Source organism: Lithobates pipiens, unplaced genomic scaffold (genome assembly GCF_037356315.1).
Source record: "Lithobates pipiens isolate NorthernLeopardFrog02 unplaced genomic scaffold, aLitPip1_a1.2 Scaffold_13, whole genome shotgun sequence".
Lineage (NCBI taxonomy): Eukaryota > Metazoa > Chordata > Amphibia > Anura > Ranidae > Lithobates > Lithobates pipiens.
This window is the reverse complement of record NW_027507718.1, coordinates 388,528,498-388,542,879: the sequence shown is the minus strand read 5'-3', so window position 1 is coordinate 388,542,879 and position 14,382 is coordinate 388,528,498. Positions and strand designations below refer to the sequence as shown.

The window sequence follows — 14,382 nt, the reverse complement described above, 5'->3', positions numbered from 1 at the left end:
CTTTGTGCGTTGCGGCTCCAGCAACTCTACTTTTCTCTTTTGACACAGTGGAAGGGATAGCTGTTTATTACAAATGATATGGTAGATGTAACCTGTTGTGCAGAGCCTACATGGAGAAGACCACTTAAGTACCGCACCTGGGTAGCTCTCAGGAGAGCTGCCCCCACAAACACTGGAGGGATCTCTCTGATAAAGGACGACACGTTTATTGTGTGTGTGGAAATAGGACTACAATATATTTTTATAGAATATTAAATTTACCTGACCTAACAAAAATATTTTTTTAATTGTCTTTTCACTTTTGACCATAAAAAAGAAAAGGAGCTCAATTCACTATGCTTTACACATAGGGATCCTTATTTTCCGTTGTATAATTATAAGTCTCAAAGCTCATTTAACTACGACAGCAAAATAACTTACTTTATACAATAGGGATCCTGTTCTGGTGTTTTTAGCTTCCTTGTTTTAGGCTAGTATTTAAAATATGTATGTATGCCAGTATGAACCTGTTATTCAGCCCTTCAAAGAAAAAGATGTTGAAAAGTTAGGAGTGGAAGTAGGTGATAGGAAGTAGATTTGAAAATATCATTCATCTCTGTTCTGTCTCTACAATTCCCCAAACTTGTAACTTCACCCAAAATATTTTCTTTGATTTTAGATAAAGCGGCAGTGTTAGAACTCCCTTTGTTTGTATTGCTTAGGCTTTGGGTGGATTGTCCATCATGTCCAGTTCCATTGACAATGTTGCCATCTGAACAAGAAATCGGGGGAAACCTGGAATAGAAACTCAGACAGCAAATAATGCATATGAGTATTGAACGTTTTTTGAAGAGCCATTCTACCTGTGCTTATAAATCTTTTTTGTGTATTTTATGAACCTTTTCTTTCTTTTTGTGTGTGACATAGTTGCATAGTTACATAGTAGGTGAGGTTGAAAAAAGACACAAGTCCATCAAGTCCAACCTATGTGCGTGATTATATGTCAGTAGTACATTGTATATCCCAGTATGTTGTGGTCATTCAGGCGCTTATCTAATAGTTTTTTGAAACTATCGATGCTCCCTGCTGAGACCACTGCCTGTGGAAGGGAATTCCACATCCTTATCAGACTTACAGTAAAGAACCCTCTACGTAGTTTAAGGTTAAACCTCTTTTCTTCTAATTTTAATGAGTGGCCACATGTCTTGTTAAACTCCCTTCCGCAAAAAAGTTTTATCCCCTCTCAAGCATCTCTTCTCCAGAGAGAATACGTTCCGTGCTTGCAACCTTTCCTCATAACTAATATCCTCCAGACCCTTTATTAGCTTAGTTGCCTTTCTTTGTGCTTGCTCCATTTCCAGTACATTCTTACTAAGGACTGGTGGCCAGAACTGGACAGCATACTCTAGGTGCAGCCGGACCAGAGTCCTGTAAAGCAGGAGAATTATCATTTTATCTCTGGAGTTGATCTCCTTTTTAATGCATGCCAATATTCTGTTTGCTTTTTTAGCAGCAGCTTGGCATTGCATGCCATTGCTGAGCCTATCATCTACTAGGACCCCCAGGGCCTTTTCCATCTTAGATTCCCCCAGAGATTCTCCCCCCAGTGTATAGATTGAATTCATATTTTTTCCACCCAAATGCATAATTTTAATTGTTTCTACATTAAACCTTATTTGCCATGTAGTTGCCTTCCCCATTAATTTGTTCAGATCTTTTTGCAAGGTTTCCACATCCTGCGGAGAAGTTATTGCCCTGCTTAGCTTGGCATTGTCCGCAAATACAGAGATTGAACTGTTTACCCCATCCTCCAGGTTGTTTTTTTTTTTTTTTTAACATAAAATTTATTTATTCATGGCCAAACAATATATACAATCCAAAAGCAGTCAAAATAGACAGATATTACAAGTGATGATTACAGATCCGGAAACTTATCTAGTACATCTAAAATACGAATGGTCGTGTCTTCGGGGCCGCGGCCCGCCCGCAAAATGGTAAACACAGAGGTACTGCCAGGGCCCAGACCCCTCCCCCAGAGGGGGGGGGGGAAGGGGCGCCAGACCCACCATCCTCCACCACCCATCCCCATCCGCCCACCACTCCAGCCACTGCGCGGCGTCAGAACATATTTCAATCTCGATCAATCCAGATAGGAAACATTGTTACCCAATAGTCACCTGTTTTGCCTCTACCCAGGCCGCCCATACTCTATCAAACTTTCCAGGGCAATTCCTTCCCATATATGTTAATTTATACAGAGGCAGTGCCCTATTAAGAAGCGTCAATCATAGCTGTTTGGTAGGAGGCTGAGTCTGGTTCCAATGAAGCATAATTGCCTTCCTAGCGTACATAGCGGCATAGAACACAAACAATTTCTTCCGCTGGGGGGCTGCTATAGAAGACCATATGCCAAGGAGAAGGGGAAGGGGGCTATGTGGAACATGTAGCTTACTGACAGAGTTGATATCATCCAGGACCTCTGACCAAAAATTCCTAATCAGCGGACAGGACCAGACTATGTGGAAGAAATCTGCCTCCCCCGCTCCGCATCTGGGGCACGCCGCTGGTCTGTCCGGATACATCCTGGCCAGGCGTTTCGGGGAGAAATAAGCCCGGTGTAAAAACTTTAGTTGAGCAAACCTGTCCCTGGAAGAAACAACCAGGGTCAGGTATTGCTGGATCCCCTCCTCCCAGCCCCCCTCCCCCAAATCCGGAATGTCCCTTCGCCAGGTCTCATACAGCTGGGAAACCCTAGAAGTGTCCAAGAGTGACAGTATATTATAGACATTTGACATCGTTTTAGTCCGTTCAGGAGACCTAAGCTCTTTCTCCAGATCCGACATTTGGAGAGTAATTGGTTCAGGAAATTGGGATCTATAAGCATGTCGGATCTGGAGATACCTAAAAAACATGCGGTTTGATAGGCCTCTAAGACCCTTCAAGTCATCAAACGTGCGAAGCCGCCCCTGGGACACTATATCCCCCAGTGTGGCAATCCCGTATCTAGTCCAGACAACCGGGTCCGGGATAGAGTAGAAGTGGGGGAGACGCGGGTTACCCCATAATGGCGTCTCGGGGGACCAGGTGTGTGGTTGCCCCAGCTTTTTGGTCACCGTGTCCCAGACTTGAATTGTTGTCTTCATAGGCGTCGTCACCCCCGGATTAGATCTGGGCCCTTTATAAATTGGATCTCGCAAGTCGGAATGGGTCCCCAGCAAGGCCCCCTCCACCGCCGCCGGATTCGCCTGTTGCCCACCCAGCCACCATTTAAGTGTCACGAGAACTGCTGCCCAGTAATATTTTAGAAAGCAAGGAAGGGCAAGGCCCCCCATTGCAACCGGGAGCTGTAGGGTAGATTTAGCTATCCTTGGGGCCTTCCCATTCCAAATAAAGGTTACGACTACACTATCCAGTTTCTTGAAGAAGGAGGCGGGTATGGGGACGGGAGTCTGCCTAAACAGATAGATAAGTTTAGGTAGTATAGGCATTTGGTCGTCATGAACTAGGGTAAGAATTACCTCGTTGAGGCGTCTAGCTAAGATTTTAGTCAATACTTTGGCGTCAGAGTTAAGAAGTGAGATAGGTCTGTAGGAGGAGCATAACTGGGGGTCCTTGCCAGGTTTGGGTATCACTACAATAATAGCTTGAGCCATAGAATGGGGAAGGGCAGCGCCGGACAACGTCATCGTGAACATGTCGTGGAGCCTGGGCACCAGTTCATCCGCGTATTGTTTAAAAAATTCAGGTGGGAGCCCATCCGTACCCGGGGTCTATCCTGATTGGAGGGATCCCAGCGCAACCCGCACCTCCTCTAACGTAATTGGACTATCCAGGGCCTCCCTAGCTTCAGGGGTCAGGGTCGGAAACAGCACATCATCTAAAAATTTGTGTAACTGCTCAATGGAATAATCCATTTTAGAAGAATACAATTTAGCATAGAAGTCTTTAAAGCAGTCATTGACGCCTGCTGGGTCAGTGTGTATGGTCCCATCCGCAGATTGTATCCTAGCTATGGTAGACATCGGGGATTGTTCCTTAGCTATCCAGGCCAGCATCCTCCCCGTCTTCTCCCCCTGTTCAAATATCCTCTGTGTCTGAACCAGTTGCCTTTTGTGAACCTTAGCCACCCGCAAGAGCATCACCTCCCTGTATGCTACCTTCATATCCTGTCCGGTGATCGGGTTAGCCGTACGGGCAAACCATGCTTCCAAGGCCTGGGCCTTAGCCTCAGCCTCCTCAAGGGCGATCTGGTCATTCCTGCGCTCCCTAGCAATAGATGAAAGGTAGCATCCCCGTACAAAAGCCTTAAAAGCATCCCATTCAATGCCTGGAGAGGCGGACCCGGCGTTCAGCCTCCAGTATTGCTGTATCAGCGCCCCCACTTAAAATTCTATAGTGGGGTGACTAATCCAGAACCTGGAGAGGCGCCAGATTCTATCAGAGGGGGCAGTAGCCGTTTGTATGCTACAGAGCAAAGGGGAGTGGTCTGATATACCTCTAGGGAGAATACTAATATCCCTAAGTTTAGGAAGCATAGTGGTACTTACATAGGCAAGGTCGATTCGCGAAAATGTATTGTGGGGAAGGGAATGACAGGTATAGGAGCGTTCCCCGGGATTTTTCCACCGCCACACATCCTCCAGACTGAATATTCCTGCCCATTTAGATAGACTAGACTCAGTGGAGGTACCAGCAGCCAATCTATCCAGGGATGGGTTCGGGGCAATATTAAAGTCGCCCATCATAAGAATATTGTCTGTGGGATATTGTGCCAGTATGGGAACCATGCTGTGTAGTAAGGAAATGTCAGCCGGAGGGGGTAGGTAGAGACCCACCATCACCAACTCCAACCCGTTCACGCAAGCGTGTATAATGACATAACGTCCCCCAGGGTCCAGCTTGACATCCAGCAATTCAAAGGTAAGAGATTTACGAACCAAGATGCTAACCCCTCGAGAGTAGCCCGTGTGAGTAGCGTGAAAATGTCTGCCACCCATGGTCGTTTGAGGCTAAGAATTTTGCTGCCCACCAGGTGCGTTTCCTGTAGGATGCAGATGTGGGGGTCATACTTTTTAAGGAATTCGAAAACCAGTGAGCGTTTGATTTTATTATTAAGACCCCTGACGTTCCATGAGAGAACCTTCAGCTGGGCCATAACACGGGTCGAGTTAGATAACACTGGGGGAACTGTAGACAAGCCGGGCCCCGGGAGGACAGCCCCTCCCCCCATAACCCAGGAGCCCAAACCCACCCCTCAAGAGCCGGACGTAATCGTGGGGCGGCACGCACCCACAAATGCCACTTGTACACATAAAAATATATCTGTCTACCAGAAAGTGCAGCCATAACATCTTGGAATGTAAAAACAAAAAAGCAAAACTTAAACTTTAACTCCCAACCCCCCCCAACCCACACCCCACCAACCATAGCGTAAGGTGTCTGCATACCCAAACCAATCAAAGAAAACTTACATAGGAAGGCCTCCTATTGGGACAGCGTGGCACAGCAGCCCACCGTGGAGACCAGATAGAGATAGAATCACCAGAGAAAGAGAGAACAAGAGTAAAGAGCGAGGAAGAAGAGGAGAAAAAAGAAAGAGGGGGGAAGAAAAGGAGAGGGAGAGAGAATCTGGGAGCTCCACCCTGCAACCCTGCACAGAATCATGAAGTATAGGAGGCATCATCTACCTCTAGTAAATAACAGAACATATGCATTAACCGTCTCTTAGCATACACTAAGGGCACCAACTTATGTTCCCACCGCCCGTCTCAGTTCCATCCATAAAAGTCTTTCCAGGCCCCATCGACCTCTGTAGAGACCCCCAGGGGACACCTCACCAGCGGGGAGACAACCCCAGCACCGACAGTGATAATCCTGGCGTTCTCATACCGCAGCTCCCCCATCTTCCTCGCCTCCCGCAGCGGAACATCACGGGTCACGAAAGTTCAGGAGCCGGAATATAAAGGTCCTCGGCGGTGTCCCCAGCGGTCCCTTCACCGACGGCATCCGGTGCGCTCGTTCGACCACAAATTGGGGGGAGAAGACAGCCTGGGGTAAAAGGGTGCGCAGCAGGTGTTCCGCGAAAGTCGCCGGTTCCCGACCCTCCGTCCCCTCTGGAAGGCCCACCAGGCGGAGGTTGTTCCTCCGATTTCTGTTTTCCTGGTCTTCGGCACGGGACTCCAATACCCTCATCTTCACCTGCAGGGTCCGGATAGATTCGCCATGCGAGTGGACCGTGTCTTCCGTATCCCCCATTCTCCGCTCCGCCTCAGCAAGCCGGTCTCTGTATTTGTCCATATCCCTCCGGATCAAACCCATCTCCATTTGCATCTGTTCTATTTTGGCCATCAGTGAGGTCTGGCATCCCGTAATTGCCTGCATAAGAGCGGTGAATTGGTCGGTCCCCAGCGCTGCCGCCTCCGGGTTATCCGTCTGGGACGCCATGTTGAGGGAGAGCGCACGTGCTTCCCGGGGATCAGGTGAGATTTTTTGGGCCTGCTGCCGCTTCTTCTGTGAGCTGGGGTGCCCTCTTCTCATGCCAGGAGTCAAGTGGCACAATCACAAGGTTAGACAGGCGTGATGAATCCTTTTGCAAGCGGATAATTAGTCAGTGCAGCGCGGAGCTCCCTTCACACACGTCCACTCAGGTCGCCATCTTGCCACGCCCCCCCCCCAGGTTGTTTATGAACACAATAAATAGGGTTGGTCCCAGCATAGAACCCTGGGGGACCCCACTACCCACCTCTGAGCATTCTGTGTTCTCCCAATTTATCACCACTCTCTGAACTTGCCCTTGTAGCCAATTTTCAATCCATGTACTCAACCTATGGTCCATGCCAATGGGCCTTATTAAAGGTGTGTTTTAGGTGATTTTTTTGTTCACTATGCAAGGTTGGGTGAGAACACTTGGAGTATATATTTTGTGCAGAGCATACAGTATGTCCTAAAAAAAAAAAAAAAAAAAAAAAAACTCACAACATTAGACAATGATGCTATGAGCATTTTGTGCATTTACTATTCATTCCAGTGGGCTTCTTTAACCGCTTGCCGCCCACCCGCCGTCGTTTAACTGCGGCAGAATGGCTTCCCTGCGTGAATTGGCGTAGCTGTATGGCAGACGCTTTAAGAAGTGTAGGGGATGAGTGTGCCTTCCGCAGTGCTAAGGAGCTGATGTCCAGTGGCCACGATATCCACCTGGCACTTGCGATCGCTCCTGAAAGAGCCAGAACAAGGATCTGTGTGTAAACACACATCCACATTCTGGCAGGGGAGAGGAGACAGATTGTGTGTTCCTAGTATATAAGAACACCGATCGGTCTCCTCCCCCAGCAGTCCCATCCTCTTACAGTTAGAACACGCTAAGGGAACACATTTAACCCCTTGATCGCCCCCTAGTGTTAGCCCCTTCCCTACCAGTGACATTTATACAGTAATCTGTGGCTATTTTTAGCTCTGATCACTGTATAAGTGTAAGTGGTGCCAAAAAAGTGTCAAAAGTGTCCGATCTGTCTGCTGCAATGTTGCAATCCTGCTAAAAATGGCAGATCACCGCCATTACTAGTAAAAAAATTAAAATTATAATAAATATGCCATAAATCTATCCCCTATTTTATATACACTATAACTTTTGCACAAACCCATCAATATATGCTTATTGCAATTTTTTTATTTACCAAAAATATGTAGAAGAATATATATTGGTCTAAACCGCGGAAGACTTTTTTATTTTTTATTTGGGGATATTATAGAAAAAAAGTAAAACATATTGTGTGTGTGTGTGTGTGTGTTTTTTTGTTTTTGTTTTTTTTGCGTAAAAAATTAGATCAAATAATTTATGATCAAATACCACCAAAATAAACCTCTATTTGTGGGGAAAAAAGGACATCAATTTTGTTTGTACAGTGTTGCATGACCGTGTAATTGTCAGTTAAATCGATGCAGTGCCATATCGCAAAAAATGGCCCGGTCAGGAAGGGGGTAAAACCTTTCGGTGCTGAAGTGGTTAACAGGAAGAATTCAGCTTGAAACCTGCTGTGAGCTGTAATGCATAGAACAACATTGAAGCTGCTTTATCTGACCTCCTTCTTAAAATGCCAACTGCCTGACTGTTACTAACGCCATTGTCTTAATGCTTTCTGAATCACTGGCCTGGAACAAGTATGCAGATGAGGAAAGTCAGAACCTGCTTAGAGGGTCATTCTGACAACCAGGTAGAGCTAGCATTTGTAGAACGAGAAGTCACTAATGGCAGCCTTTAAGTTTCTATTTGAAAATGTTTCCTTTCAAATAACAGAAAGCTTTTCTTTAATTACTGTTATACCGTGTACACACGATCACACTATCCGGCGGACTTAGTCCGGTGGATGACACGCCGGACTTTGCAGCTGAGGTCCGCCGGACTTTGCAGCTGAGGTCCGCCGGACTTTGCAGCTGAGGTCCGCCGGACTTTGCAGCTGAGGTCCGCCGGACTTTCCGAACGAGCGGAACTGCCCACACACGACCGGACTTTTCCGGCGGACTAGATCTGATGGAAATACCTGCCGGACTATGACGGGAGTCTGCCGAACTTTTGAAATGAACTGAGAAACACACAGAGAAAAGTCCAATCATTTTGAACGTGGCTCCAGGTAGCCGAGACTAGCGAAGGAAGTCAATGTCGCCGCCTCCATCGGCGAGATTGACACCTCGCTGGCCCCGTCACCTGGCATGGATTTAAATGGGAACCCCTATGCTGGAAAAACGGTGTGGGGGTCCCCCCAAGGTCCATAGCAGACCCTTATCCGAGCACGCAGCCCGGCCGGTCAGGAAAGGGGGTGGGGATGAGCGAGCGCCCCCGCCTCCTGAGCTGTACCAGGCCACGCGCCCTCAACATGGGGGGTGTTTTGGGGAAGAGGGGCCCTGCGGCCCCCCCACCACAAAGCACCTTGTCCCCGTGTTGATGAGGACAAGGGCCTCTTCCCGACAACCCTGGACGTTGGTTGCCAGGGTCTGTGGGCGGGGGGCTTATCGGAATCCGGGAGCCCCTTTAATAAGGGGGCCCCCAGATACCGGCCCCCCACCCTATGCGAATTATTATGGGGTACAATGTACCCCTACCCATTCACCTGGTGAAAAAAGTGTAAATAAAAAAACACAACACAAGTTTTTAAAATAATTTATTAGACAGCGCCGGGGTCTTCTTCCGTCTTGGGCGGTCTTCCCGCCAGGCTCCTCTGCTATCTTCTGCTCCTTTGCTAGCTCTTTTACTAGCGGAGGAGCCCGGCGGCCAGAGAGAGCATTGTGTCAACATCGAAAGGAAGAAGAGAAGAAGGCGGCGGCGGTAGAAGACCGGGCCAATGCTGGTAAAAGAGCTATAAGAAGATAGTGGAGGCCCGGCAAGAAGAACCGAAGAGCGGGACAAGACCCCGAAGTCGGAAGAAGACCTCCAGACGGCGGCGGCGACGAAGAAAGCCAGGCTCCTTCGCTAGCAAAAGAGCAGAAGATAGCGGAAGAGTCCGGCGGGAAGACCCCCCAAGACGAAAGAAGACCCCCGGAGCTGTCTAATAAATTATTTTAAAAACTTGTGTTGTGTTTTTTTATGTACACTTTTTTCACCAGGTGAATGGGTAGGGGTAGATCATACCCCATACTTATTCACATAGGATGGGGGGCCGGTATCCGGGGGCCCCATTATTAAAGGGGGCTCCCGGATTCCGATAAGCCTCTCGCCTGCAGACCCCGACAAACAACGGCCAGGGTTGTCGGGGAAAAGGCCCTTGTTCCCCTTTAAATCCATACCAGGTGACGGGGCCAGTGAGGTGTCAATCTGATGGATAGTCCGATCGTGTGTACGCGGCATTAGTGATCACAAAGTCACTGCTGTGTGACAGGTTACACTGTGCATATTTTAGAATGCCGCTGTAAGCTCAGAACATTTGATCTGTGGACATTGGTAGCATTCTCAGTTAAGTAGCAATCATAGCATCATCATTCACAGGGGCCCCTACAATTCCCCAAGCTTTGTATCCTTCTATTAATCCATTTAGCCTATAATCAGGCAATTTTCTCTAATAGTAACATGAGTATGAGCTCATCACAGATTAATTAGATTTTTATCTGTTTCATGTTAATATTGTAAAGTGTTTGTTCAATACAGATTTAGAAGAGTGCTTCTGACTATTTCTTCATAAAAAAAAGAAAAAGTAGGCACAAATCTTAAGCTAGTTGGACAGACCTAGTCACGCATATGTGTGCCAAGATTTTCAGCTAAGCCTAAAACCCAACTCCAAATGAAATATTTTTTTTTATTTTTTAGCATTGGATATAGTAGGGAAGAGAAGGGTTTTCACAGTGTTTGGTATGTAAGTTTTTTCCAGAATGAACCAACAATGTTCAAAATTTGCCAGCACCCACCCATCCGAATGTGTCAAGTATCTGAGTGGGGTGTAATTGTAAAGCCCTTAAAACCACTGAACATCTGATGAGCAACCCTTTGGCAGGTTTGCCTGAAGACATGCACCTAATGTGTAAATGTGTATACTTCTTATTCTTTTCTGCATCTCTGATGAGCACATTTTTGGAAGTGATGGGAAATCTCTTCATTGGGAAGTTCAGAACGGTTTTGAGTTTTTATGGGCTTTTGTACACCGTAACAGTTTTTTTGCATTTGCTCTGTATTTAAAATGCAGAACAGCAGATTTCCATTTACTTTACAATCTGGTCACGGGTCATCCGATTTATATCTTGAAGAATAACCGATGGGGATCTACCTATCATAGTATAGGTGGAGGATAGCTTCAGAGTGTTTTAGCTGACATGGGTGATGTAGGAAAGGAAAAGATTGTACAACGCCTTTTGTCTCTCAGTTGTGCTTGTTATCCAGAACGGAGATGCTTGTAAATATTAGAGAATTCTTACCATCAAGAAACTAGGTTTTTCTTCCACTGTAGGAACTTTCTCTCAAATAGAACACATTAAAATGTATATACCTGACAATCTGAAATGCCTTTGGTAGTTATTGCAAGAGATACTTCTCAAGTATCTTGGAGATGCTTCTAAACTATGCTTAAAGTGTTACTAACCCCATAACAGTAAAATCAGTCTGTTTATGCAGCAAAGCACGCTTGGTATAGTCACTATGGAACCTAAGGGGTTCATTTTCTGCACTGTGTAATTAGGCTGTTTGAGCCTGTCTTCTCTGTCCCTCCCCTTCTTCCACAGTCCCCAATCTATCTTCTGATAAAACTAGAGCCTAAGGGACAAGCTGCACATGCTCAGTTTGGTGTGTATTACTAGAGAGTTTTGTTTCTTTCCTTGGAGAGTGCATGTGATCAGCACAGGGCCAATCAGCACTATCCAGACAGAGGTTCAGGGGGTCCTGCAGCCTGATAAGACAGACTGAAAACTCCTCCTACAAGTGTTAACCAGGCACTGATAGAAGATCAAGACTGCTGTAACTGCTGATGAAAAAAGGCATTTAGCAGTTTGTTTACGAAAACTATTGCTTTTCCGTGTTCTGAATACTGTGGCAGACCAGATATAGTGAATGCATGGTCCTGGGTTTAGTAGCATTTTAATGCTTTCTTACTGGTAACCAAATACTGTTTAATTTTACTTCAAAGCTTCAAATATTGTTATACAAATAAGTGCAGCGTAAGAAAATATATTATAATGCCAAGTGCTGACTGTTTGTGTGTGTGTGTGTGAATAACCCCTAAATACATTGATAATGGCAATATGCTACTCTTTTGGTAAAATGACAATATTTCTTATTCATTTTTTTTTTTTTTTTTTTTAAGAACTTTTTTCATAAAAAAATAAATAAAGCGATTTGCAGTCGACAAAAACAATAATAGTTATCACTTGAAGTTTCAGCTTTTGACCTCAGCAACAAGGCAACGCCATTCACAAAATAAAATTAAAGTGCAATCATAAGTTCACCAGGTACCACAACTATAACAGCTGACTAGGGTACCCTAGTGCAAAAAAAAATTGTACTACAAGAATAAAAGGGTTCTGTTTGTTGGAAGATGATTTTTCTTGTGTATTTCTATTGAGATGATGACCCATGCCCTTACAACCATACCCCCTCACCTCTGTGTGTTTGTTACATGAACGGAAGGACTATGTAAAGTATACCAGAACTGTAATCGCCCCCACCAACCTATACCTCTGAAAAAAGAGGGAAAGTATTAACTTACAGGCTGTGACAAAAAAAACAAACGGGCAATGGCTGCATAAATTAAGTAGGTTTTTTTCAGTGAGGGCACTGCTAACTCCAACAAAACACCCAGGCTGGACAGGACCTGGGCAGGGTCAAAGGTGTGATCGCTCCATGTTGCCCAGATACTTAGACTTTTATTTTTTTAATATGATTCATGTCCATTCATTAAGATGTTTGTCAGTGTTTAAATGTAAGTGTACTTCTTGAATCATGTATTTGGCCTGAACGCTAAATGAAATTGTTAGCTCATTGGTCCTGCATGGTATCAGATTGTCAATGGCAGTTAAAAGCTAGCTTCAGATGAGTGAGAAGGACTATATTTACCACAGCCAAGGCACTTCTGGGCCAGGGCCTAGGCAGCACTGCAAGATAAGCAGTATCAGAGCGCAGCATTTGTGTTTACTTTTTGATTGTAGAATATGCAGTGCGCTGGTAGCCCCGAATGTGAAGCAAGCAGTGTGATTAACAACAAGTAAAGCACAGTTTGCACAAATGATGTCTTAATTTTCTATCAATTCTTCCATTTTTAGAATACATTGTGCTCCTGGTGCATGCACTGCCAAGCACCCTTACCTTCCTTCTCTGCATTGAACCAAAATGTACCAGTCTACATTGCAAATCTTAAGTTATACTAAAAGCTAAATGGGACCATAATTGAAAATTTAGAACCTTGTACTTTTAGTTACAATGCACATTTTCTATTTTTCTTTACATTTTTGTATTAATTTTTTATGTTTAAAATGTTTTTAATTTCAATAGTGACAGATAAGAATTAAAGTACACAGTTGTGCATGCAACAAACCCCAAGGGTTACAATATATAGTGTATAAGGACAGAAATCGTATATGCGTACCACCATAAAGTACACATAAAGGCACAGGTGCGGAAAAGACAAAATCATCCTAGATCATGAAGTAGCATTATAATTCTCATGGATCGTCAGCCATTGTCTTGATAAAGGACCTGTAAGAGGTAAAATAAGTCAAACAGACATAAGAAAGATACAGAAAGGGAAAAAATATAAGGTAAGAAAGGATGAAGTGCAAATATAAACTTGGTTCTCTGCTTGTGCCAGATTTCTTCGTCCAATGTGGATGATGTCATAACCTAGGTTTTGCCAATGCAACTTTCCTGTATTTACAGCATAATTTGCACAGCATCCTTCTGCCTGGGATTACCTAGGGTTCCACATTCCCAATGAAGAAGTCTAGGAAAATCTCATTACACATAACTGTTATTATGCCGCATACAGACAATCGTAATTTCCAACAACCAAACCGTGGATGTTGGCTGAAACTTGTCTTATACATACGGCCGCATAAATGTTTTCGGAAATTCTGATCTGCAAGAACGCGCTGACGTACAACATGTACGACAGCACTAGAAAAGAAGTTCAATGGCCAGTGCGGCTCTTCTGCATGATTCAGAGCATGCGTGGAATTTTGTGCGCCGGAATTGTGTACACACACTTGGAATAGATTTTGTTGTCGGAAAATTTGAGAACCAGCTCTCAAATTTTGTTCCGAAATTCTGACAAAAAATGTCTGATGGAGCCTACACATAGTCAGAATTTCCTAAAAACAAGCTTGCATCGAACATTTGTTGATGGAAATTCCAATCGTGTGTATGCGGCATTAGGATGTTTCAGGGGATTAAATAATATTGGATGTGTTAATATTTTTAAAAAAAATCTGTTAAGGTTACTCATGTCACTATACTTCAGAGCCTATCATCTTTTTTTTTTTTTTCTTGTTTAAAATTTATCTAACAAGCTACTAAACAAGAGATGACGAGCTTCCCTATGAACTGATAAACTGCTGAGCTTGAAACCATACTGCTCACAAGTGATTCTCATAACAGTACGCTACTGAAATAAGAACTGTAACAGCTGTGAGAACAGCAAGCAATTGCAGTACACTGACCTAGCCTGCCGTTATACTTAATTGCTTGCAGTCTGTAGGGATATTATCAGTTGTCAAGAAAAACATTGTTTCCAGTTCCGTTAAATGTATTTCAGATAACAGCTGAATATGTAGTTTGACACAAGGATCAAGCTGATCTCTAACAATATCTGGGGATCCCCTGGAGAGTCTTAAAACAATCTACACCTTAACATGGTTTCCTACCAGTATAGGCCTAATGGGAGGGTTGTGTAGCCGGTTTCTTTAAATCTATTTTTGCCATTGACGAAAACTTTATAA

General features: G+C 44.7%; 1 protein-coding gene across 23 annotated transcripts in view; it reads left to right on the top strand.

The window, feature by feature from the left end:
• SORBS2 (sorbin and SH3 domain containing 2) overlaps window positions 1-14,382 on the top strand; it is a 423,222-nt gene that overhangs the window by 233,555 nt on the left and 175,285 nt on the right. The gene's annotated exons all lie outside the window — the stretch shown is intronic.